Source organism: Caretta caretta, chromosome 7, assembly GCF_965140235.1.
Source record: "Caretta caretta isolate rCarCar2 chromosome 7, rCarCar1.hap1, whole genome shotgun sequence".
NCBI lineage: Eukaryota > Metazoa > Chordata > Testudines > Cheloniidae > Caretta > Caretta caretta.
Genome location: NC_134212.1, coordinates 17,874,999 through 17,901,648, shown reverse-complemented (window position 1 = coordinate 17,901,648; position 26,650 = coordinate 17,874,999). Strand labels below are relative to the sequence as shown.

Sequence of the window (26,650 nt, the reverse complement as noted above, 5' to 3'; positions counted from 1 at the left end):
CAGCAGGAGAGAGCTCTCCTGTTGACAAAATAAAACCACCTGCAATGAGCAGCAGTAGCTTCGTTGGCGAAAGAGCATCTCCCACTGACAAAGCGCTGTTCACATCTTTTCGTCGGTAAAACTTTTGTCGGTCAGTGGGGTGGAGTGTTTTTTCACACCCCGACGGACAAAAGTTTTACTGATAAAAGTGCAGTGTAGACATAGCCTTGGTCTGGGGTCTTGTAATAGACGACTGTGACTGAGAGTCAGGCTTGCTGCAAGGTAAAGCAGCCTGAGTTCAGGGAGCAGGCTAGAGAGAAGAAGGCAACAAAGAGGCCCTCAGGTAGATGTCCTGCAGGGAGCAGGCTTGGAAGGCTGGAATCCAGTCTGTTGGAGAACGGCATCAGCAGAAGTGACCAGAAAGACTCTCCCTGGCTTCCAGGCAGAGAGCATGGGGAATGAAACCAGGCAGGAGTGAGACTTGCAGAAGATCCTGGGTTCATATGTGGAAATTATGTTGAACTGTTTTATTTGAAGAAACCAAAACTCAAAATGCCCGAAGAAAAGGCATTGAAATCCTGAAGCTTTTAGGAGTGTAGTTTGATACACTAGTGAGTGAGCGGATCCACTGGCTCACAGAGATAGCCTGATCATCAATGGGCAGCTAATATGCTACTGGCATCCCAGATTGTTCGTCCATGTTTGCCTGAGGTGTAATGGAGCTCCACAAATCTTTCCCTTCTTTGGAAAATAAGAGTGAGAATTTAGCCCAGAGACAGAGATTTTCATGTACAAGGGCTATACATAGTCACAAAGGCTACACATGTAATTACAAATGTGCTCTTATAACATGTGGGTGAGAATTCCATTACTTTTTCAGTGATATGGCTCTGTCTGTACAACCTGTACCGTCCTTTGTCCCAGTGAAAATAAAGTTTATGAGCTGCAAATCAAGGAGATGACACTGTGGTGAAAGGGCTTACTTCACACCATGCTTGTGTCTTGAGCAAGAGAATTTTATATTACCACATTCTTGGGCAATTTTATTCATTTGTATGAACACAAAGGACTCACTGGAGTAGAAAATACCTCTCCAGAGCTGTTTTTGCTTTTACTCCCTGAACATGGTATTGAAAATATAAAGAAATTCTGATTTTGGTTGAAATACTTTCGAGAATGCTCTAATTTCACAGATTCTGAATCAGAGCAAAGCAACCAAATAAAAACGAGCTTGAAAAATGGCGGGAAGAAAAGAATGTGAAACAAGAACAACAATTAAACCAGGTAGCTCCTCTCCTGTCGATTACCAGTTAAACAAAACCAGCCCAGAGTGCTTGTCAATATTCCCTGTATTTATCTGTGAAGAGATATATTACTGCAACAAGAAGGGAAAAATGCTGCAGCTGCTTCTCTGAGAGATATTTTGTGGCAGCATATTTTGACTTTTTTTCAATGGCCACCGTCTAGTGAGTCATAGAGTTTATGGACAAAAATAGAGCCGATAATTTGGATTAAAAATAAAACAGTAATGCATGTTATAGACATAGCTTTTGTGTTACAGAGTTTCCTAATTTGGCTATTTTTGAATATGGGGATCTTTTTTCCAGAGCCTTACACAAGTGAGCAGCCTCACTGAAGGATTTCTCACTAGAACAAGGCTTTTTCCTTCAAAATCATATATTAGCTCTCTAGGGGTATGTCTACACTACGAAATTAGGTTGAATTTATAGAAGACGGTTTTGTAGAAAGCGGTTTTATACAGTCGATTGTGTGTGTCCCCACACAAGTGCTCTAAGTGCATGTAGTCGGTGGAGTGTGTCCACAGTACTGAGGCAACCATCGACTTCCGGAGCATTGCACTGTGGGTAGCTATCCCACAGTTCCCGCAGTCTCCGCCGCCCATTTGAATTCTGGGTAGAAATCCCAGTGCCTGATGGGGCTAAAACATTGTTGCGGGTGGTTCTGGGTACATATTGTCAGGCCCCTGTTCCCTCCTTCCCTCCGTGAAAGCAAGGGCAGACAATCGTTTTGCACCTTTTTTCTTGAGTTACCTGTGCAGACGCCATACCACGGGAAGCATGGAGCCCGCTCAGCTAACCATCACCGTATGTCTCCTGGGTGTTGGCAGATGTGGTACTGCATTGCTACACAGCAGCAGTTAATTGCCTTTTGGCAGCAGACAGTGCAGTATGACTGGTAGCCGTCATTGACGTAGTCCTGGGTGCTCTTTTAATCGGATGCCTGGGCAAACATGGGAGTGACTCAGCCAGGTCATTTCCCTTGTTTTGTCTCTTGGCAATTCAGTCCTACCGGCAGTGCGCTGTCTTTTAACCTCCAGCCAGCAGAAGATGATGGCCAGCAGTCATACTGCATCGTCTTCTGCCAAGCACCCAGGAGATGATGATGGCTAGCGGTCATACTGCACAGTCTGCTGCCAGCAAGATGTATAAAGATAGATGAAGTGGCTCAAAACAAGAAATAGACCAGATCTGTTTTGTATTCATTTTCTCTTCCCTCCCTCCTTCCCTCTTTGAAATCAATGGCCTGCTAAACCAAGTTTTGAGTTCTATCCTTGAGGTTTTGAGTTCTATCCTTGAGGGGGCCATTCAGTTTCTCGCAAAGCCACCCCTTTTGTTGATTTTAATTCCCTGTAAGCCAACCCTGTAAGCCATGTTGTCAGTCTCCCCTCCCTCTGTCAGGGCAACGGCAGACAATCGTTCCGCGCCTTTTTTCTGCGCAGAGGCCATACCACTGCAAGCATGGAGCCCGCTCAGATCACTTTGGCAATTAGGAGCACATTAAACACCACACACATTATCCAGCAGTATATGCAGCACCAGAACCTGGCAACGCGATACCGGGCGAGTAGGCGACGTCAGCGTGGTGACGTGAGTGATGAGGACATGGACACAGACTTCTCTCAAAGTACGGGCCCTGGCAATGTGGGCATCATGGTGCTAATGGGGCAGGTTCATGCAGTAGAACACCGTTTCTGGGCTCGGGAAACAAGCACAGACTGGTGGGACCGCATAGTGTTGCAGGTCTGGGACGATTCCCAGTGGTTGTGAAACTTTCGCATGCGTAAGGGCACTTTCATGGAACTTTGTGACTTGCTTTCCCCTGCCCTGAGGCACAAGAATACCAAGATGAGAGCAGCCCTCACAGTTGAGAAGTGAGTGGCAATAGCCCTGTGGAAGCTTGCAACACCAGACAGCTACCGGTCAGTCGGGAATCAATTTGGAGTGAACAAATCTACTGTGGGGGCTGCTGTGATGCAAGTAGCCCACGCAATCAAAGATCTGCTGATATCAAGGGTAGTGACCCTGGGAAATGTGCAGGCCATAGTGGATGGCTTTGCTGCAATGGGATTCCCTAACTGTGGTGGGGCCATAGACGGAACCCATATCCCTATCTTGGCACTGGAGCACCAAGCCGCCGAGTACATAAACCGCAAGGGATACTTTTCAATAGTGCTGCAAGCTCTGGTGGATCACAAGGGACGTTTCACCAACATCAAAGTGGGATGGTTGGAAAAGGTACATGACGCTCGCGTCTTCAGGAACTCTGGTCTGTTTCAAAAGCTGCAGGAAGGGACTTTATTCCCAGACCAGAAAATAACCGTTGGGGATGTTGAAATGCCAGTAGTTATCCTTGGGGACCCAGCCTACCCCTTAATGCCATGGCTCATGAAGCCGTACACAGGCAGCCTGGACAGTAGTCAGGAGCTGTTCAACTACAGGCTGAGCAAGTGCAGAATGGTGGTAGAATGTGCATTTGGATGTTTAAAAGCTCGCTGGCATAGTTTACTGACTCGGTTAGACCTCAGCGAAACCAATATTCCCACTGTTATTACTGCTTGCTGTGCGCTCCACAATATCTGTGAGAGTAAGGGGGAGACGTTTATGGCGGGGTGGGAGGTTGAGGCAAATCGCCTGGCTGCTGGTTTCGCACAGCCATACACCAGGGCGATTAGAAGAGCACAGGAGGTCACAGTGCGCATCAGAGAAGCTTTGAAAACCAGTTTCATGACTGGACAGGCTACGGTGTGAAAGTTCTGTTTGTTTCTCCTTGATGAAACCCACCGCCCCTTGGTTCACTCTACTTCCCTGTAAGCTAACCACCCTCCCCTCCTCCCTTCGATGACCGCTTGCAGAGGCAATAAAGTCATTGTTGCTTCACATTCATGCATTCTTTATTCATTCATCACACAACTAGGGGGATAACTACCAAAGTAGACCAGGAGGGGTGGTGGAGGAGAGAAGCACCAGGAAGGGTGGTGGAGGAGGGAAGGACAAGGCCACACAGCACTTTAAAAGTTTAAAACTTTAAAACTTATTGATTGCCAGACTTCTGTTGCTTGGGCAATCCTCTGGGGTGGAGTGGCCGGAGGCCCCCCCACCGCGTTCTTGGGCATCTGGGTGAGGAGGCTATGGAACTTGGGGAGGAGGGCGGTTGGTTACACAGGGGCTGTAGCAGCGGTCTGTGCTCCTGCTGCCTTTCCTGCAGCTCAACCATACGCTGGAGCATATTGGTTTGATCCTCCAGCAGCCTCGGCATTGAATCCTGCCTCCTTTCATCATGCTGCTGCCACCTTTCAGCTTCAGCCCTCTCTTCAGCTCGCCACTTACTCTCTTCAGCCCGCCACCTCTCCTCCCGGTCATATTGTGCTTTCCTGCACTCTAACATTGTCTGCCTCCACGCATTCGTCTGTGCTCTGTCTCAGTGTGGGAGAACAGCATGAGCTCAGAGAACATTTCATCACGAGTGTGGTTTTTTTGCCTTCTAATCTTCGCTAGCCTCTGGGAAGGAGAAGATCCTGTGATCATTGAAACACATGCAGCTGGTGGAGAAAAAAAAAGAGGCAGTGGTATTTAAAAAGACATTTTCAAGAACAATGGCTACACTACAATGGTTTCACGGTAAACCTTGCTGTTAACATTACATACACAGCACAAGTGCTTTCGTTCCAAGGTCGCATTTTGCCTCCCCCCACCACGTGGCTAGCCCCTCACCCCCCCCCCCCCATGGCTAACAGAGGGGAACATTTCTGTTCAGCCACAGGCAAACAGCCCAGCTGGAACGGGCACCTCTGAATGTCCCCTTAAGAAAAGCACCCTATTTCAATCAGGTGACCATGAATGATATCACTCTCCTGAGGATAACACAGAGAGATAAAGAACCGATGTTGTTTGAATGCCAGCAAACATACACTGCAATGCTTTGTTGTACAATGATTCCCGAGTACGTGCTACTGGCCTGGTGTGGTAAAATGGGTGGAATAAGGCTGGTACCTGGTGTGGTACCATGGTGGGTGGAATAAGGCTGCCCTCCCCAGAAACCTTTTGCAAAGGCTTTGGGAGTGCATCCAGGAGAGCTGCAAATGCCAGGGCAAATTAATCATTAAACATGCTTGCTTTTAAACCATGTATAGTATTTTAAAAGGTACACTCACCAGAGGTCCCTTCTCTGCCTGGCAGATCCGGGAGGCAGCCTTGGGTGGGTTCGGGGGGGACTGCCTCCAGGTCCAGGATGAGAAACAGTTCCTGGCTGTCGGGAAAACCGATTTCTCTGCTTGCTTACTGTGAGCTATCTACAACCTCATCATCATCATCATCTTCTTTGTCCCCAAAACCTGCTTCCGTGTTGCCTCCATCTCCATTGAAGGAGTCAAACAACACGGCTGGGGTAGTGGTGACGGAACCCCCTAAAATTGCATGGAGCTCATCATAGAAGCGGCATGTTTGGGGCTCTGACCCGGAGCGGCCGTTTGCCTCTCTGGTTTTCTGGTAGGCTTGCCTCAGCTTCTTAAGTTTCACGCGGCACTGCTTCAGCTCCCTGTTATGGCCTCTGTCCTTCATGCCCTGGGAGATTTTGACAAAGGTTTTGGCATTTCGAAAACTGGAACGGAGTTCTGATAGCACGGATTCCTCTCCCCATACAGCGATCAGATCCCGTACCTCCCATTTGGTCCATGCTGGAGCTCTTTTGCGATTCTGGGACTCCATCATGGTCACCTCTGCTGATGACCTCTGCATGGTCACCTCTGCTGATGAGCTCTGGACAGCGTGGCAAGCTGCAGGTGACCATGCAAACAGGAAATTGAAATTCAAAAGTTTGTGGGCCTTTTCCTGTCTACCTGGCCAGTGCATCTGAGTTGAGAGTGCTGTCCAGACTGGTCACAATAGAGCACTCTGGGATAGCTCCCGGAGGCCAATACTGTCTAGTTGCATCCACAGTACCCAAATTCGACCTGGCAAGGCCAATTTAAGCACTAATCCACTTGTCAGAGGTGGATTAAGGAAATCGATTTTAAGAGCCCTTTAAGTCGAAAAAAAAGGGCTTCATCGTGTGGACAGGTGCAGGTTTACATCGATTTAACGCTGCTAAATTCGACCTAAACTCCTACTGTAGACCAGGGCTAGGTCTCAGGATTCTGTAACTATTTTATCTTTGCACTCAAAATAGCCACCTCGCAGCTATGAAAAAAAATGACCTTTTTTCCATTTTAGCCATATAGAAGATTGTGCCCTCTTTCTGTGAGCACAGATCCACACATGCTGCTTGAGAGCTCCAGACTAGATTACTGCAATGTATTCTCACCTGCTTCAGACCACAAGCTTCAGTTGGCTCAACACAAAGCAGTACACCTTCAGGGTAAGAGAAATCACCTAGACCACATCATCCTGGTGCTCTAGTCTCTGCACTAGCTGCTTATCCCATTCTGGATCTGCTTCACAGTCATGGTTCTAATCCTACAGTCCTCAACAGGCTAGGACTCAGTTCCCTCACAAACTGCATTTCTCTCGGCAACACCTATGATTGACTCATATGCTGTGTCCAATTGCCCCCATGGGAAATTGTTAGTAGGCAGAAGCAGGATGTTCACTGTTTTACTGTGAAATTCTCTACCCCGTCAGATCAAGATGAGCCCAAGTCTTGTCACCTTCTTAATGCAGTGTATACTCATGTATTCCTTCAGCAGAGAGTGGTGCGAGCAGAATAGTCTGCCACCATATCGCCTGACATTCAATCTCCCAGAATGGAACCCCTGACAAAGTAGTATGACCTGGGAGAGAATCTAGTTTTTTTTGCAGATTGAAAGGTTGCTACCTTACATTATATACATGGCACTGAAATACCAGGGTGAGATGTGCATGGTAGAAATGCATGGATACAGAGGTAACAATAAACACTTTTAAAGAACATCATAATTTACATAACTATAAGTAAACTAGGGACAACCTTAACTAACAGCTACTCGTAACCTCAGGTGTGTTCATTTGGTTAACTTTGTGTTTGCAATGATGTGCAGTTTAGAAATCAATAGTTGTCTTTTGACTTTCCTAAAATCCAAGCTAAAAACCACTGAAAAATCTTGGAGGAATACATATTTGACCTCAACATTTCTACTCACAGATTGTATCCTTAATTGAAAAACAGAGGAACTCACAAAAAGGCATCCTTCAAAATACCCTAGAAACACACAATAAAAAAAAAAGAAAAGAAAAAAAGGGCAGGAACTCATTAACTCACCCCCTGATATAAGCAAAATATGAAATGCATCTCACTGTCAGTTATCTATGGAGACAATTCTAATTTTAATGAACAGGTAAATGTTTTCCCAGTGATTTTGTTTTTGCTACTTAGAGCAGATAACTTCAGGCACCTCTTTTATTGATTAGACCGTATGTAATCATACATAATGTTTGGAATTCTTCCCTTCTTGATGAGGAAGAGGTTCCATTTCAGATGGTATTATTGTACTCTGATAATTCCTTTTTAAAATGGTTGTCATATTGCCCCAATTATTCATGTGTTCAGGTCCGTTGTTTGTTGACAGTAGGTGTCCTGCTTTTTTCTTAAAATTAATGATGCATTGAATAAGCACTAGTATTTATTTAAACCGTCATTTACTGTAGCAATAAATATCAATCAACTTCTAAAAGAAGAAATGTGCCGTTGTTAGAAATATAAGCAAATTCTGTGTTATCTTCAGCTGTCTTACCTCTGCATGGACATGAGAAAAATATTGTTTACATGTTGTGATATTTCAGTAGGCATACAGTCCAGGGTCTCATGAGAGCTGTCTAGCTTAACAGCTTGCAGAAAAGATCAAGAAAACAATTATGGATTTTAAAATAAGTATTTGTATCCTCAGAGTTTAGCATTAGCTCATAAAATAATCTTGAAAGTTTTAAACATGGATCACTTAAAAATGAAAAGCATCTGGTTGATACAAAATTCATTTCTGTCCAGTAGCAAATAAGATTACAAATGTAATCTGTAAAATATAATGTTTCAGTTATTTGCTGACATGGGAATCGGAGTAAAACCCCAATTTAAAAGGGTGTCTATTCAAGGCTGAGATTTTGCACAGTTGAAACTTTTGTTGGCATAACATCACTGGTTAGGGATGCGATTTTTTAAATAACATTTTTGTATCGTCAAAAGCCATAGTGTAGATGTAATTACATTTGTAAAAAAGTGCATTTGCCAGTATAGCTTATTTCATTTAGGGAACGGTAAAACTATGTCTACACTAGGAGGGCTTGCTGGAATATCTAAACTGATTTCTGAGTTCTCTTAGCTAATTGCTATGTTCATTCCACTGGTGTGAGCTCAAAAAGCTCACTTAATGAGCAAAGTCTCAGACACAGCTGAGAACACCTTTTCATACTTTTGTTCTACCTCAGGGCTGTTTTGAGCCTGTGCAAACATCTCCCCTTTTATTGTCTTTTAGGTGTGGATACAAGTTTACTTCAGAGAAGCCAATAGAAACTTTAGAGTAAATTATATGTGTTTGAGAAGTATAGAACTGTGACGTGTAGTGACACCATCTCCTTCAATAGCTCTAAAGGAACACATAAATAATGAGCACTCTAAACTTTATGTAATTGTGTTCTCTTTATGCATAAGTTTACATGTGGATTTGGTCAGAAAAGCAACTGCACAGAAAAAATAACTTGGTATTTAACTTCATATTTATTTCCCAGTAATGTCTTCCCAAGCCACTTTGTGAGTCAAAATAATATAAAAATAAATATTAATTAATAATACTTTGCACTTAGCACTTTATCTTAAAACCATTTGCAAGCTGAAATAAATTAAGCCTCACAACACCCTTTTGATGTATGTAAATATCATTATCCTCACTTTGCATATGGGGAAGTTGAGGCACAGAGAGGTGAAGGGACTTAACCGTGGTAGCAAAGGAAGTATGTGTCAAAGCTAGGAGTAGAACACAGATCTCTGGGCTCCCAACTAAGTGTTGTAGTCACAAGATCATCTTGCTCACTTGGAAGATTTTTGTAACTCCCAGCACTGCAAGCTCAACGTAGTAACTATTAAATAAACCCATGTACCCAAAGATGCAGTCTAGCAAAATGTAGCTGGAGATTCCATGATGCAGACTGGAACACAGAGCACTTTTCTGTAACTTTCTGTTACCTCTTTAAATTTAGCATTGGTGAAAATTTGCGGTTTCTTGGCTATCTAAGCAGTTTTAACTCAGAGTACCTACGTTTGGGGCCCAATCCTAAACACCCCTGCGTTGCTTGCTGCAAACTGCATCACAACAGAATGATGCAGAGAAGAAGAATCCTCTGAGCCTATGCATGCTGCAGAACCAGGGCATCCATATAGCCAGTGCATAGCTTGCTTCTGCTGAGTCAGAAGAAATAGAAATAAATGACCTACTGGTACGGTTTGGTCGTGCAGAACCACACTGCATATGTGATGAGGAACCCATTTGACCTATGCTAATTGGTGGGTAACAAGCCTTTTTTCCCTCTCTTCCCTTTCTGTGACGGCCCACTATGAAAATCACTTCTGTGGGCCCTGGAGAACGTCAAGTTCCTGTGTGAGGGTCTTCTGCATATTCACCCTCCCCCTTTATAGTGATAAGCTGTTGTTTCAGGATTTGGCCATAGGGAATAGCAGATAAGTGCAGGAGTAACAAAGTGTCACATTCACAATTTATTTTTTTTATCTAGCACAATCACTTTGCACCACGGTTATGGAGATGATATTATTCAGAGTCTCAGCACTGAAGAGCTTACATATAAATTAGGTAAGTACAGACAATGAACATAAAAAAAACAAAGAAGGGGCCAGGGTTAAAATAAATGTGAGTCCTGGTAGGTTGTGAGTGAATCTTGCATGCTCTGAGATTTTTGAGTGGGTTCTGAGGTAGGGCTAGGGAGGAAAAGAAAGTAGAACACAGGGAAACAATGGAGAGCAAGGCAAAAAGAAGAAGGTATTGAATAGGAAACTGAAGGAGAGGAGTAGAGGATATCGGTACAGAGGAAATGAGGTTTTGTTCTAACCATTTGGAGCAATGTGAAAAATGAAGGAAACGAGAGTGGGAGAAGGCAACAAAATGCGGAACTAGAAGGGTAGGCAGACTGTCATTAATGAGTTAAAGTCCTTACCATTGGCTCATCTCAAGGGATTGGAAGGGCCACTTTACAAAAACATTTATTTGAACATTTTGATATTTTCCAGTGAAAACCTTCACATTTTTTTTTCATGTTTTTGTTGTTGTTTTTCCAACCAGCTCTGCTTATAAAATTATAAACTGCTTGTGTTGTTGTTGTGCCTCCAAAAGCCAGTGAAATAGCAAAAAGATGTTAAATTCACTTTTGGAACCCACCTTCAACATAGAGGAGCAAGGAGAAAAACCTCAGATGGACATCCTCAATTCACACCATAACAGCTTGCCCTCTTGCTCCCCTATTTATTCAGAGCTAGACTTGTAAGGATATTTAGGCACCTACAGATGCATACAGGTGCCTGGTGGGATTTTCAGAAGCTCTACCTGCATCTGTAGGTATCTACATATCTTTTCAAATCTGGGGATAGATTAAAGAGTGAAATTAAGGACTGTGTTTCAGCCCGGATTTTTATCTGTAATGCTGAGTTTCCTTGCTTTTGTCATTTCAAAGTAGATCCTTCATGTTCCTTTGACATAGCTTAGGATTTTTGCTAGTGATTTAGTAGGTATGTGTCACCTAGCCCTATATCAAACTCTTTGCCAGAAATCTGCCATACAAACCTCTCCGTTGTTAATGGATATTCTGTGCATTTATCTCTATTCATCCATTAGTTTCACATTAATCTTGTTTATTACCTTGTTGTTACTTGTTGCCAGCTCATTCATCTAGCAGAGGCTCCCACTCAGAGGTTGTCTGCTCATTTGATTTAGAGTGCTGGAACTCTTTACCCCTGTCACTTGAAAATATGCCCTTCTCTTGGCTCGGTGCAGCGCTGAGAAGCTCATAGTATGGATCCACATCAGGGTGGAGGGATTATTAGAGCATAGCCTTGTTAACAGAGAGTCAGAATGGGAGGTAGGCATATTTGAAAGTGACACTTCATAACAAAAGCCTTAATGTTCTTAATCAAGCTATCAATCTACAGCAATATGGAGATACTGAACACCAGAGTCTGATTTTCTCAATATACTCTCCCTAGTCTCAAACCTGTTCCCCAGAGAGGCGAGAATCTTGAATGAAGGCAGAATTGGCACATGGCTTTTCCTGAACAAGCGGCGGACTGGCTTTGAGAACCACTCATAGTACTGAAATGGCATTGTCTCAATCAGTCTAAATGCAGGGATGCTGTGAAACTGTTAATTGTCAATAGCACACATTTAACAGATATGTGATTCCCTTCATCCTGATTGTTGCATGCTGAATTATTTGTATAATTATTTCTAAGTAGCCATAGAGTATGTTGATACCTGTGCTCTGATTGGCAGAGGGCAAATATTAGTCAGACAGCCAGCATTTCATATATTTTTAGGAAACTTAAAGTAATTTTATGAATATTTTCTGCTCCTCTTCCTGAAGAACACCTCATCCACATGGCCACAACAAGAACATAAGACCATAGGATTAGAAGGGACCTCCTCGGTCATCAAGTCTAGTCTAGTCTGCTCTCAGAGGCAACCCTGTCACATTAGCAAACATGTATGAGGATCAGGGTGATGGTGGTCATGCCTCGTGGTCAGAGTCAGAAACTGGAGCCAGGGGTCAGAGCTGGAGACAGAATCCGGAGTCAAGTTTAGCATTGAACTGGAGTGAGGGGTAGAATGGTGGAGCAGGCACCTGGAGAGAGGCAAGAAAGCAGAATCTGGGCTAAGGAGATGTTACAGGGCACTATTAGTAGCACCCTGGTTACTGATGTTGATGAAGAAGGCTTCAGGCTCAGCTATTAAACACTCTCTGTTGGGAGGTTATGGGGCCCTGGGTGGTAATCCCTGGGCTAACAGTGTAACTGGGAGGATATAAGTGGAAAGAACAGGAAGTAAGGGGTTCTCAGAAAGTGAGTTCAGAGGATGAGCCTTGGCTGAGGAGTGAAGACTGCAGGGAAGCCTCTCTTTGCTGTAAGCCTGCATTACACTGGGATAATTTGTAAGAAAATAATAATTTCACACCTTGGTGAAAGGATAACAGCCTGATGTGTGTTTGTGACCATGAGACCCACTGAACTGGTCCGGCAGTGATGTACACTGGGTAGCAGGGGAGCTGTCTTGTGATTGGAGGCAGGAACCGGCTGGGGGGCAGAGCTCACGAGTCAGCCAAGTACACAAGGTCCAAAGTAGCAGCTAGCCAGGGAATCACTTAGTTACTCAGATAACTTCCTGTGCCTCCTTCTGGCTTGAGTGGTGTGTCTGAGCCAATTGGTAGGGACAGAGTCTCCCTTAGCCAGAAGCTTTGTGGTAAGAGCTTTTTGTGAGCTAGGGCTCTGTTAGCCCCCTTCTCCATGGTTTCCTGTAATCTGGTGACTGAGGCTGTGGTCCAAGTACTGTCTAGGGATTCCCAGGCCTGTGTTCAAGGCCTGCAATCCCTCATAACATGGTAAATGAACATTCTGCCTCAGTTAACCCCAGATGTTTAATGATCTTTAGTTGAAGAAAGGGCTTCTTTTTAGCCAGAGTAGATGGATCCAGGACCAAGGAAGTGCAGCGGTTAGATATTAACAAGACTAGGATTAGTGGTTACAGGGTTTGGAGGGGATCAGAAATTGTAGTGACCATATATTTTTTGGACCTATGGTTGGTGAGTTCTGAGGAAAGTAGTCAAAAGCCACAAACAGAGGAAGTTAACAGGAGAGTTTTGGAGGCAGTAGTGCAGATTCTGTGCTTGGAGGTAGCGGGACTAGGTGAATGGTGTGTTTGGTCTGTCTGAGTTGTTAGGTTGACTGTTTGTGTGTTCTCTGTGTCCAGGCTGTGTGGCTGGGTCACAGGCCCCTGAGTAAGCAGGGTGCCTTGCTAAAGGCCATGAGGCTCTAACCGTAGGAGCATTGGTCAGCTCAGCTTTTCAAAGTCTCTGAATGGTTACTCACTCCCTGAGGTGAGGTGCAGAACTGAGCTAAGCTATGCAGAGAAGGCCTATTATAAAAAGTCACTTGTTATGTGAACTTGAGAGCCACAAACAGGCAGCTAGCAGGAGCATTTCAGAGGGAGTTCAGACAGGGAGTGTGAGAAGCTTTCCTTCTAGGTTCAGCACTATGTGTGATACCAAGATGGCTGGCAATGGAACAATGTTGGTGACCTGGGATGAATGTGCCATGTTCTATTTTTCTGCCTGAAGACTCAAGGGATTTTGTGTGCATGAAGTGCAAGGTGGTGGTTGAGTGAGAGGAAGAGATTCTTAGTAGACTTGCTACTGAGAATCAGAAATACTGAGGAGTTCCTACTTTGGGAAACACCAGATTCAAGGAAGAATGGAAAAGGAGTACTTGTGGCACCTTAGAGAAGTACTCCTTTTCTTTTTGCGAATACAGACTAACACGGCTGTTACTCTGAAAGGAAGAATGGGGAACTAGCCACTAAGGAGCTGGAGAGAGAGGAAGTCAGAAAGGAGATCTGGTAGTTCAGAACCACCAGAGACAATAGGTCAAGGAGGCATTCTACTCAGCGGGAGACAGACGGTGGTGGGCAGGCTGTGGCCAACAGAGAGAAGAAGAACAGGAGGAATTCCACACATCTAGAAGTTTAAAATCAATACCAGATCCTTACCTTGGAAACTTTGGCAGATACCTCTCAAAATCCAGCAGGTTCAAGGGAACAGAGAGATGTATGAGGCACACATCTGGATGGCAGCATGTAAGAAACAAGTAAGAAAATCAAATTTGCCTTCCAAGAGTTGTCCAACCAGCCAAGAAAGACAGATGTTGGAGATTCAATACTCAGAAGAATCAAAAAGAACATTCTGCAAGGGATAGGCAGACAACAGGGCAGCGTGCTGCCTTTCTGGAAGCAAGACACAAGATGTCACATTAAGTTTGGATAGGCTTCTGAAGTCGATGGGCAAGGATCCATTGGTGGTGGGTCAAATGGGCAATACTGAGACAGCATTGTAGGCTATCTCTCAGATAGTAGATGACTTCAGGGAACTTGGAAGTGTGCTGAAAAAGAAGAATGTCCAAGTGATCTTATCAGAGATCCTACCTGTCCATGAGCAATGGAAGACAGAAGATTCTGGAAGTGAATTGTTGGATACATATGTAGTGTTTTAGAGTAGAGGGTTTGGGTTTTGTGGAAAATTGGTCCACCTTCTATGGAGAGATAGAGCTGTATAGTTTGGATGGCCTCCATCTAAGCAGAAGAAGGACCAATCTTCTCAGGGACAGGCTTGCTAGAGCAGCTGGGAGGTGTTAAACCAATAGCAAAAGTGGAGGGTAAAAAGAGGGAAGATATGAGCACTCAGCACAAAATCAATATGTTGAGAACAAAATTAAACAACCAAAGGTTATGAAGAGAAGACATTCTTGAATTGCGTATACAGCAATGTTAGGAGTCTGGGAAACAAACAAGAGGAATTAGAATTGCTCATTTATGGGCTAAATTCAGTCTAGTTGGCATTACTGAAATGTGGTGGGATGATTCACATAAAATCAATGGTTATAATCTATTTAGGAAGGCTCAAGTGGGCAAAAGTGGAGTGGGAATGGGTCTCTGTCAAAAAATGGCATTACCTGTTTCTGAATCACTGATACCACAGAAGAAAATGATCTTGAATGCTTATGGATCAGTGTCCTAACAGATAAAGCACAAGACGGGGTATTAGTTGGAATCTGCTACAGACCATCAGATCACACTGGGAAACAGGTTGACTGTCCTCTTACACACCTGTCTGTAATGTGTAGGGAAAAAACATGCATGTGATCATGGGGGACTTCAATTTGAGTGACATGTGCTGGAGGTCTCATGCTGCCAGTCTGAAAATATCCTTAGAATTTCTAAGCATTATAGATTACAATTTCCTAACTCAAAAAGTTTTGCAGCCAATACAGGGAAATTCTTTATTAGTCCTTGTCCTCACAGATGAAGAGGAACTGATCACAGAACTAAAAAATAATGGTCGCTTAGATACAAGTGATCATGACTTTATCAGATTTATAATGTTCAAACAGAATAAAGTCCAGACCAGTAGTACATATGCTTCATTCTTCGACAGGGCCAATTTCACAAAGCTGAAAAAAATTAATGAGCCAAATGAGCTGAGAGAAAGAATTTAATCAGAAAAATGTGAATGATAATTGGGAATCATTAAAGAATAACTCACAAGATGCCCCAAAAGCCACAACTGAGGAAGAGGCAGTGCTGGTTAAAAAACCAACCTGGTTTAGAGGGGAATTGAGGGCAACTATCTATCTAAAACAAGTGGAAGAAAGGGAAAGTTGATAGTAATGAATATAAATCAGAAGCTAGAAATTGAATAAAATTGATAAGGGAGGCAAAGGGACAGAAGGAAAGATTTGTGGCTAGCAGAGTTAAGGACAATACAAAGGAGTTTGTTAAATATATTAGGAACAAAAAGAATCCTTACAATGGTATTGGTCCATTAGTACATGGAAATGGTAGAATTATCAGTAATAATGCAGAAAAGGCAGCCATGTTCAATAAATATTTTTTATTCTGTATTTGGGGGGAAAACAGATGATATAGTCTCATCAGCTGACAATAACTCTCTTTCCATTCTATTAATATCTCTGAAGGATACTAATCAGAAGCTACTAAAGTTAGACATTTTTTAAATCAGCTGGTTTAAATAACTTGCATCCAAGAGTTTTAAAAGAGCTGTCTGAAGAATTCACTGGGCCACTAATAATGTTGATTTTGAATAAGTCTTGGAGCACTTCAGAAGTTCCATAAGACTGGAAGAAAGCTAATGTGCCAATTTAAAAAAAGGGTGAATGGAATGACGCAGGTAATTATAGGCCTATCAGCCTCACACTGATCCCAGGAAAGATAATGGAACAACTAATACGGGACACAATTAATAAAGAATTAAAGGATGATAATATAATTAATGCAAATCAACATGGGTTTATGGAAAATAGAGCCTGCCAAATTAACTTGATATACTTTTTTTAATGAGATTAGAAACTTAGTTGATAAAGATAATTGTGTAGTTGTAATACACTTAGACTTCTGTAAGGTATTTGACTTGGTACCTTTTGATTAAAAAACTAGAACAATATAAAATTAACATGGTAATTAAATGAATTATTAAATGAATTAAAAACTGGCTAATTTTTAGGTCTCAAATGTAATAGTAAACAGGGAATCATCATCCAATGGGTGTGTTTCTAGTGGTGTCCTGCAGAGATCGGTTCTTGACCCAACGTGATTTAACATTTTCAGTCAATGACCTGGAATAAAATATGAAATGATCACTGATATAGTTTGCAGGGGACACAAAAACTGGGTGAGTGGTAAATAATGAAGAGAACAGGTCACTGAATCAGAGCAATCTGGATTGCTTGGTAATCTGGATATAAGCAAACAATATGTGTTTTAATACAGTTCAATGTAAATGTATACATCCAGGAACAAAGAATGTAGGCCTTACTTACAGACTCTATCCTGGGAAGCAGTGACTCTGAAAAAGATTTGGGAGTCCAATGTGATGGTGTCCAAAAGAGCATATATGATCCTTGGATGCATAAACAGGAGTGACTGGCTAGAAGCACTCCTATAACTCAGCTGGGAGTAATTTACATGCTAGAGGCTGTGTGTGAATAAGGCCAGGAGTGGTTGCTCTCACAGTGAAGCAGTGTGAAAGGCACCCCGGTTTGGAGAGTTGAGAGGACACAGCTGTTCAACCATCCTGATTGTACCCTGGGGAATGTCACACATAGTGCACGTGGAAATCAAATCTGGGCAAAGGAATTACCTTATGCTTATTACCAAATATATGCTGTATATAGTTACAATCCAAATCTTGTTTATTACCCCCTTAGTGAATTAGACATCAAAACCACTGTAACAACTGGGGAAACAAAATTATTGACAAAGTACTGTGAAAATTAACCTAGTGTTTAATATTCACGTTAGTAGGTATGTAGTATACACAGCTCCAAACCATTCACTGGCATACACTGAAGTAAAGGGACATCTGTTTACTGTACTTTGAAGTGTTATTAAAGCCTATAATGCAGTCTCAAGCAATGTGAAACCATCAAACAGAGAAGTGCCTGCATTCAGGTGCTCATTGTCTGAAGGAAAGATTTTGAAGGATTCTTAAATTAAGGAACAGATATTTCTGGGTACTTAAGGGTAATGGGTGGCCCTGTGTATAATTATCACTCTAGGAATTGTATAAGAAAAATTACTCAGCCTTCAAATGAATTCTAGTTGTTTTCATTAAGTTCATTGGGTTTGGATCAGAATTCCAAGGAGCAAAACAAATCTGGAAAGTGACATCTAATCTTCAGGAAATTCTTGGGTTAGTAAATGAAATAAAGTGTGACGGGGAAGAGGGCAACATTTCAAACCAAGTAATATGTGCTCTGAAAGAAATGTCCAGATCTAAAACTGGAATTGACTACTGGCAGTCTATGCCATGCTCAAATATGGAAGCCGGTAGTGGGAAAAGAGAAGATGTGATGCTTTGCATTAATGTGACTATGTGCGTAAATACATAAAATGTCATGGGACATCAGATAAAGATGAGTAGGGTCTGACGCCATTGCAGAAAGGATACTAAAAGAATACATGGTTTGTTCTGACACAACAACCTCTAGGATTGTATCATACTATCCATATAGTAACTAAATTGTAAGCAATACTCCAAATCTTGACATCATTGACTCACTCTTATTTAAAAAAATCATTTTAAATAACAGAAATAATAAGTTTAAAAGGTGAATTAATTGTGTTACATCTGTGAAAGTCAGAAAAGATTTTTGAGGTTCCACCGCCTCAAACTTAGCTAAAGTTCCTTCAAACCTCCTACCCAAACCTCACTCCTGCCAACTAGCTTTGAAATTTTAAATCTGGGGGTGAAAACTTATTCCATCCAAAGCTGAAATAAAAATTTGCCTAAACACCTGCAAACCAAAACCACAGAGTTTTGCATAGCTCTGTTATTGAACTATTTAAAGAATTAATAAGAATAACACCTAGATCTTAAATAGTGCTTTTTTCATCCCTAGATCTTAAAGTACTTTACAGATGGGGAAACCGAGGCACAGGGCAGTGATGTGACGTGACCATAGCGACAAAGATGGTCAGTAGCAGATCCAGGAATAAAAACGTAAGTCTCTTGATATGAGTCTAGTATTTTATCCATTGGATCAGGCTTCTTTCCGATATTAAAAAAATAGGTCATTTATTTCCATTGGAACAGATCCTGAGGTGCTTTTTCTCTTTACAGACTTCAATGAGGGTTAAAGACAAAGCAAGATCCAGGAGGATCTCAGGAATTGTCCCTGATCTCGGTAGCTCATGGAAAGATGCAGTCATTCTCCTCATCCTTGGAGAATATTGTAACAGGTCTGTGAGATCTGTCATATTTCTAATTGCTATCTTATGAGACCTAGAAAACTTTGCAGACTAGGGGGGAAAAAGTTGGTGTGTATGTTAAAAAAATCCCTAGGCAGCTCTAACTTGTGTTCTGGCCTGATCTGCAGTTTTATGTGACTATGTCCTCTAAGCAGTCAATAAAAACAATGTTTGCTATGGTAACTGCTCCCTTCCTCACTTAGAGAGACATAAGACACAATTTTAAAGGACACTCGTGCCAATTAATACTGTCAACTTTTACAGATGCAGTTAATTTAACCCCTTTAAAATACTGCATGTTCCATTAGCCCTGATGTTCTTCATCACAGAAAAGATGCATGAATGGTCTTATCCTTCTAACTGTCTTTGGCTACAATAAACAGTGGACGTTTTTCAGAGAGGGTACTTCCTGAAGTGATATAATCCAGGGGACAGCTTCCTGGACTTTGATGTCAGTAACCAGATAAAGTCAGTAACCACTCATGTTCAGAAGTAGCTACAACTCATAATCCTGAATCAAAAGACAAAAATGTTTCTTTCCCTCAGCTGCGACATGGAACATACCGTATCTGCTAACTAGAGCTCTGTGTGTCTGCATAACTCATTGCTGTGGAGAGAGTCATCAGGATGATGTACTGAAATACAGCCATCTCTATTATGGTATACCATGCATGTTTTTAAAAGCTATTTTTAAAATTAATTCTGCCCTATAATGCTGATAAAGTAGAAGATATTTATAATTTGCTTCACTCTCTCCCTGTTTTCTAAATCCACATTAAGTTGCTTTTCATTTGAATAAAATACATTTTTAAAAAGATCTGATGCTTGGAAATGTATTAATATTGTATTCACACTACAAAACTGTAATTATTTAACATGTACATCATTTTAAATGTTACACAAAGGCTATTGTACTTTCTCCCATTAATTCATACCTAAATATTTCATGTTAAATCTTCCTTTGCTTACCACAGGATGAACACTAAAGCTTGTCTTATTGGTGGTTTTCTTTCTTGCTGGAGGGCAAGACTTTGTTAATTGTAAGCATATGGTTTAAAACAACCAGGTTTCTTGGAACCAGATCTCAGGAGGAATAATTCAGTCCTTCATTTTGTGAGGTAGGTAAACTGAGTTCCATATATTACCAGGTGGGGTTGTCTTAAAACCAGATTCCAATCTGCTCTGCATGGACATTAAAATCTAAAATTGAACAATTACACATTTTAAACAACCCAAAACTCAGGTTTGTGCACAGCAACAGCATTTACACATGCAAATCAAGTGTGTAGCTCCATATATTGGGTGCACAGACGTCTAAGAATGCTTTCTGTGAACAAAGATCATTTGGTACACACAAATTTTGAGTTTCTGTGTATGAAACTTGGGTACCCAAAGGTATGAACCTATTTGCACAGATGTGCAAATTTAAGGACCACCATAAAAATTAGGCACTCTAGATCCTATGGTGCTTTTGTAGTAGTTGGGGTCTGCCTTTTGCCAAAATGTCCCACTCCCATGTTGTGAACCAGTTGTCTGTATTGACTTTACCTTTTTGGTTATTTTTTAAGTTTGGATTTGTCGGTATTGATCTGGCCCCAAGAGTGTCAATAGTTTTCTGGTAATAATTGCTTCTCTTTTTGTAATCTGTTTTATGGTGCATCTCCCAATTTGTATAATTCTGTCTTGTGTCTCCACGTCTGTACTCCAGACTCTGCACTGAGAACTATTGAACAGTGAGAATTATTAAGGTTATTACTTGGCACCAGTGAAGACAAGCTGCTATAGCAGCAAGGTAGTAGCAAATACCACTCAGTAGTAAGAAGCAGATACAAAACAGTGTGAAGCTGATAACTAATAGTAAGGGATTGGGCTGCACTACAAAAAATAATTTGGTGAAGACCAATATCCACTAGGTATTGGATAGGGAATGACTTCTAGCCATTTTCCAATATATACAGAAAAGCAGAGACCTTAATTACTTTGGGCCCAATTCTACAATGGCTACATATTGAATAACACTGTCAGCACTCGGTGGAGTAGACCCATTGACCATAGTTGGACTCTGCGTTAGTACGTGCCACTCAGCATAAAGGTTACAGATCCAGACCCTGGAATTTACAGAGATGTATGTATGAGACATTTGATGTTTGATGTCATTCCTCATCAGAATGAATGGGTGTTAATTTTTTTTTCAATAAAAGTGTAACGTATAAAAATCTTTGTGGTGTGTTACTCAATGAGATGAGTTTGGACAAAATAAATCAACCCAAATCTTTGCTCCAAATGTTCTGTTATAAAGCTAAAAATATCAGTTTGCTTTTTTCCACATTTCCTGGTACTGGTAGGATGGGAAACAGACGCTCAAAAATACCAGCTGACATAGATACATATGCTGCCGGCATCAATTCAGCGTTGGCAGGGAGACGGACTGGATGATCTAATAGGCTTTTTCCATCTATTACTTCTATGTTTCTATGAAGCAGGAAATACCACAAAACTTGACGTAAGAGGGCTGCTCTCAAGAGAATTTCAGTGCAATTTTTTGGTTCCATGAAGTTCTCCAGATATGTCTTCTAATTTTTGGATGGGTCTCTAGACAGAATCTCCATACCTTGGGCTCAGCTGTGCCTTTAAAGTGCTGGCCCACATTGGAGACATACGCTATTTTTGGAGCTTCAGGATATGTGGGTACTGCTACATGCCTAAGAAGATGCAGCTGGCTGTCCCCTTTGAGGCCCAGATAGGAAAGGGCAAGTATCTTTTCCCATTCCATCCCCACTAGTGTGAAAGGATTGCAACTATGTCGGCTCATTGGCCAAGGTCCACAAAGGTGTTTAGGCTTCTAACTTCCATTGATTAAATACCTTTGTGGCTCTGGGCCTTTATGCTAGTCTCCATCTTAAAGTTCTGCACAGGGACCAACCACATTCTAGCCCCTTTTGACTTTCACCTCGCAACTCCTTAGACTAATCTTCAACTGGTGAGAGAAATCTAATGATTATTTACTCAATTGAGAATATTCCTAATTTGTCAGAGAAGGCTGGGGGACAAAAAACCCAAACCAAAAAAACAAGAAACAAAATACCCACCTCCAGACTGCTCACAGCTGAAAGGACAAAAATTGGTTGGTACAAAGGAAATAGTCAGACTCAAACATTGATTTTTTTCTGCTGTCAGAAACATATAATATATGCTACTTTATGCAGTCAGACAAAGACTGACATAAATATCCCTGAGAGAAGCTATCAAAATTATTAATAGTGTTTTCCTAACCTCTTTAATGAGGATATATTCACTTTCAACTGGCGTGCCAGCGTGGGCATCCTTGATGGGGGTTTTTTCTTCTTCCAAAGAGGTTTAATTGCGCTAGGTATAAATAGCCTATCAGTAAACATGGCTCTGTGAATCATGTCTAAAATATTTGCAAGCCCTCCACAATCACTGTGCTGGTGAAGAATGCACTCATTAGGCAGGTCCAGATGTATTCAGTGGTCCACTGAGAGTCTAATTCCTCCAGCAGATAAATCATTGGAATATTAATGCTGTTGTTTGCTGACAACTAGCATAAAAAGACTGAAGCAGCAGCTCCATGCACCATGGAGTGTGTGTCTATGTTACAGCTGCGCAAATTCAGAAGGTTCCACCTGAGGAGGTCTTAGACAAGGGAATACAAGGAGTTTACATATTTATTTCATTCCTTTTATTTGTGGCTTATCTTTTAGGATCCCAGAAAGAAAAGGCTTTATAAAAGCTCTGCAAATAAAGCTTATGGAAAATAGGAGCAAATAGTGATTTTATTTTGGATTTTGTGCTTACTGGCAAAAGTTCTCAGCTAAGCATTTATATGGCAAATGTGCCTGTTCTTTAATCCTTTAAAAAAGGCTGCTCTACTCCTGAAAACTCTTGTTCAGGAAAGTCACATTTCTCATGGGACCCAATGGACCACTCGGAGTATGCTTAGGCACATGTGGATATGCTTGCAGGAGTGGGCCCTGCAACAAGCTAGTCATGTATAGACAGATAAATAGATGCATATATCTATCTATCTATGAGAAGTGATACAGAGTTAAAAGGTTTAGACTCAGAAGTAGACACTGAAATTAAAGGATGTTCTGATGAGGGCATTTGTTTTGACCCTGAATAAAGATAGTGCCTAGCTACAAAGTGTGGATCAGATCTAGGTTTACATTCTATTCGGCATTCGTGAGGCCTCATCTGGAGTACTGTGTCCAGTTTTGGGCCCCACACTACAAGAAGGATGTGGAAAAATTGGAAAGAGTCCAGCAAAGGGCAACAAAAATAATTAGGGGTCTGGAGCACATGATTTATGAGGAGAGGCTGAGGGAACTGGGATTATTTAGTCTGCAGAAGAGAAGAATGAGGGGGGATTTGATAGCTGTTTTCAACTATCTGAAAGGGGGTTCTAAAGAGGAGGGATCTAGGCTGTTCTCAGTAGTAGCAGATGACAGAACAAGGAGTAATGGTCTTAGTTGCAGTGTGGGAGGTTTAAGTTAGATATTAGGAAAAACTTTTTCACCAGGAGAGTGGTGAAGCACTGGAATGGGTTACCTAGGGAGGTGGTGGAATGCCCTTCCTTAGAAGTTTTTAAAGGTCAGGCTTGACAAAGCCCTTGCTGGGATGATTTAGTTGGGGATTGGTCCTGCTTTGAGCAGGGGGTTGGACTAGATGACCTCCTGAGGTCCCTTCCAACCCTGATATTCTAGGATTCTAGGATTCTACATGCTCCAGATTTGGGGTGTTGAGATTCAGGGTTTTGGTTTGGATCATCTCTAGTGATCTTAACTTTGAATTCACTGAGTAATAATTAATGTGCTTTGCATTCATAGATTATCTTTCATCTGAGGATCTCAAAGTGCGCAGTTGGTCTGTATTAAGCTGAATAGTGATCTTTTTAGATAGGTGGCATTATAACTATTTTTCAAAGGTTTGTAGAGTTTAAACGACTTGCCCAAGATCACACATCAATTCAATATAAAAAGATGGTAGAGCCCAGGAGTCGTGACTCTTAGTCACTAGACTATATTTTCTTCTCCACATCAACAAAATGTAACAACATTTATTTTGTTCAGTGCCATCTGGAACATGAAAAGAACAATAAAAAAGAATAAGAATAAAAAAGAAAATACCATATGAGTTTAACTGACTTGTTCTGACCCTCTCACCATAATATCCTCTGCAATCTGAGATGAGATTCACTAGCCATTATTTTTAAAACTTCCAACCCATGGCAATGATGTGCATTATCACAACAGTGATAAATATTTTTTATAAGGCTTTCCAACTGTGTTTCAGTGCAGTTCCACTAATACACCTGCCATTTCTAGTGCATTTGGTGAGGGACTGAATAGATTAAAGTTTCAAACCCATAATGTGAAATATGGCTGAGTTGCCTGTAAAGAATAGGTGTTTGGGGGGAGGGGGCGGATCATTTGATTGTGAGTATTTATTACTTGCACATCCCTATGCCATTGGTGGCATGGGAATTGTTCTGCTTTTTCATAGAACGCCAGAGGTATTTTGCTTGCAGTGGAAGCAAATAAGCATGGACCATGTTTTTGACTATACATCTTCACAGTGTGAGCACTGTCACATTCAAGAAACTGCACAGTGGCATAAGAAGGGACTCTCAGGCTACAGATGTTTTCAGTTATCTCCAGGGTGCTTCTCCAATCGGTTTTATTTTGAAATCTGAAAGTGAGAGACTTCTGTTGCGCAAGTCAAACAATGGACCTGTGAGTTCCTATTGAGCGCACTCATCAGCCCAATGGTGCTCTACGAACTTTCACATCCGATTGGTTGAGGTACTTTACCATCTCTTTGCCAGCTCATGGACACATATTACAATAGGACACAATACAAAGAAGTGACATATTGGATAGCTTTATTTTGATAGGGTTACTGCTAAGTAAACTCTGAGAAGCCAGATATGAAGACAGTCCGTAATCTGAAGCAACATCTTAAATATTTATTTTTCACATGTTTGATAGGTGAGGGTGGGGAACAGCAGTTACCCCTGAATCATAACTGTGGTCCTGATAGAAAGTGAGAGGATAAGTTGTAACTGAAACTGTGTGAAATATTCACACTGAAGCTCAAACTCATGTGAACTTGGCCTTGGATTTGAACATTGATCATTTACCAATCTCAGATTGCATTTGCAAAAGTTTGATGAATGTAGGCTGTGCTTGTTTGCACATCTGGGAAGCCAGAAACAACTCTCTCACCTTAGCAGGCTTCTCATGCTGCCCACAGTATTCACTCCCTTTCTCCAATCTCCCCCAGGCATTCCCCTTCTTTTACCAGATGTCTTCAGGGGAGCTGGGACTTGCTGGAGGGGATACAGTGACTTGTTGGGAGCATAGAGTGGGAAGGCACTGGCAGAAGTGAAGCAACCTCAGGAAATTCTGGATCGAGGATCAAATCCTCAGTTAATGTAAATTGGTGTAGCTCCATTGAAATCAACGGAGTCATGTTGATCTGCACCATTTGCATCTGACCCTGAATCTCCAAGTGAAACTGCAAGGGTTGGTTTGCTTCCTGGTCATGTAAACCAGGGTTGGTTTCCTAATCCCTTTTTAAAATTGAACCCTAAAGAGCTTTGTATAGACCTAGTTATATGTGATATATGACTAACAACGAGCCCTAGGTATTATGAAATATTAGAGAAACAATGAGCTCATTGAACCTAGCAGGTATGATTTTGTTACTATTGCCACTAATTGGGTGCATCTGTTTGGACAGTCTCACATGTATATGGGATCTCCTGGGCTACTATTAATAATAATCAATAATATGTTATCCCAAAGACAAAACAACTCCTTTACATGGTACTCCACTGAAGGGCAGACAAATCTGGGGAGGAGGGGAGGCAGTTAGTGAAACTGGGAAATTTTGGCCAAAGACATTACAACAAATCCTTACTGTTACGGAAACTGCCTCGGGATCATTAGGACTTGATTTGCACACTAAGTGTACACTATTACACATGCAAAAATGTGCACACATCTATTCACTTAGAATGAAAATGCTTTCTAAACCATAAGAGTGGTATCACTTGTCTGACACTATAATAACACAATTGATTTAATCTCTTTCTGGTTATAGGGCCCGATCTTCAGTGCATGTAAATCTACATAGCTCCATTGACTTTGGTGGAGTTATGCTGATTTACATCAGCTAGGCATCTGGTCTGTTTTTCAACGTGAATTTTAGATAGACAGAGCTAGTGTGGGCAGCTTTGCGGACAACTCCAAACTGCATCATCTATATACATCCATCTTAACCTGAAGGGACTACCTCCGAGTTTGAAAGAGTCCATTCCACCTACATGGCTCATTCGTCCCTTGTCCTTTCTGCTTAGACCGCCAACAAGGATTAGTGCAAATTGTAATAATGCCATCTGTGGTGTGCTCAAGTGTCCACTAAGAACCATTTAACAAATTTTTATCCTTTTAGCTAAGCTATTACAAGTCAGTATTTATGAAGTTTTCTATAAATCTGAGAAACTTGGGACCAGATTTGACAAGCTTCCTCAAACTGAGAACTCTCTTACTGCACAATGACTAATCCCGAAATCAGCGGAGCTGCTTGTGAAGTAATGTACACTTCAGCATGCAAGCGGGTGACAGAACAGGACCCTTGGTCATCGTCACTAGATCGCTTCCTCATTTTGCCTATTTAACAAACAGTTATCTTCCATTACAGTTTAAAGATGAAAACCACCTCCCACTTTGATGAATCTGACAATGATAGGCATCGAGGAGTACATTGTGCAGAGATGAGCAGTAATTCCTTAGCAGGACTCTGACTGAATGTAGAGATCTGAACCCGCACACAGTGCTTAGACAGTGTAGG

General features: G+C 41.7%; 1 long non-coding RNA gene across 1 annotated transcript in view; it reads right to left on the bottom strand.

The window, feature by feature from the left end:
* Positions 1–4,200: 4,200 nt before the first annotated feature.
* LOC142072859 (uncharacterized) overlaps positions 4,201–26,650 on the bottom strand; it is a 40,067-nt gene continuing 17,617 nt past the window's right edge. Inside the window, exon 3 of the long non-coding RNA XR_012669464.1 lies at positions 4,201–4,819. This is a non-coding gene — a long non-coding RNA (uncharacterized LOC142072859). The remainder of the gene's footprint in view (positions 4,820–26,650) is intronic.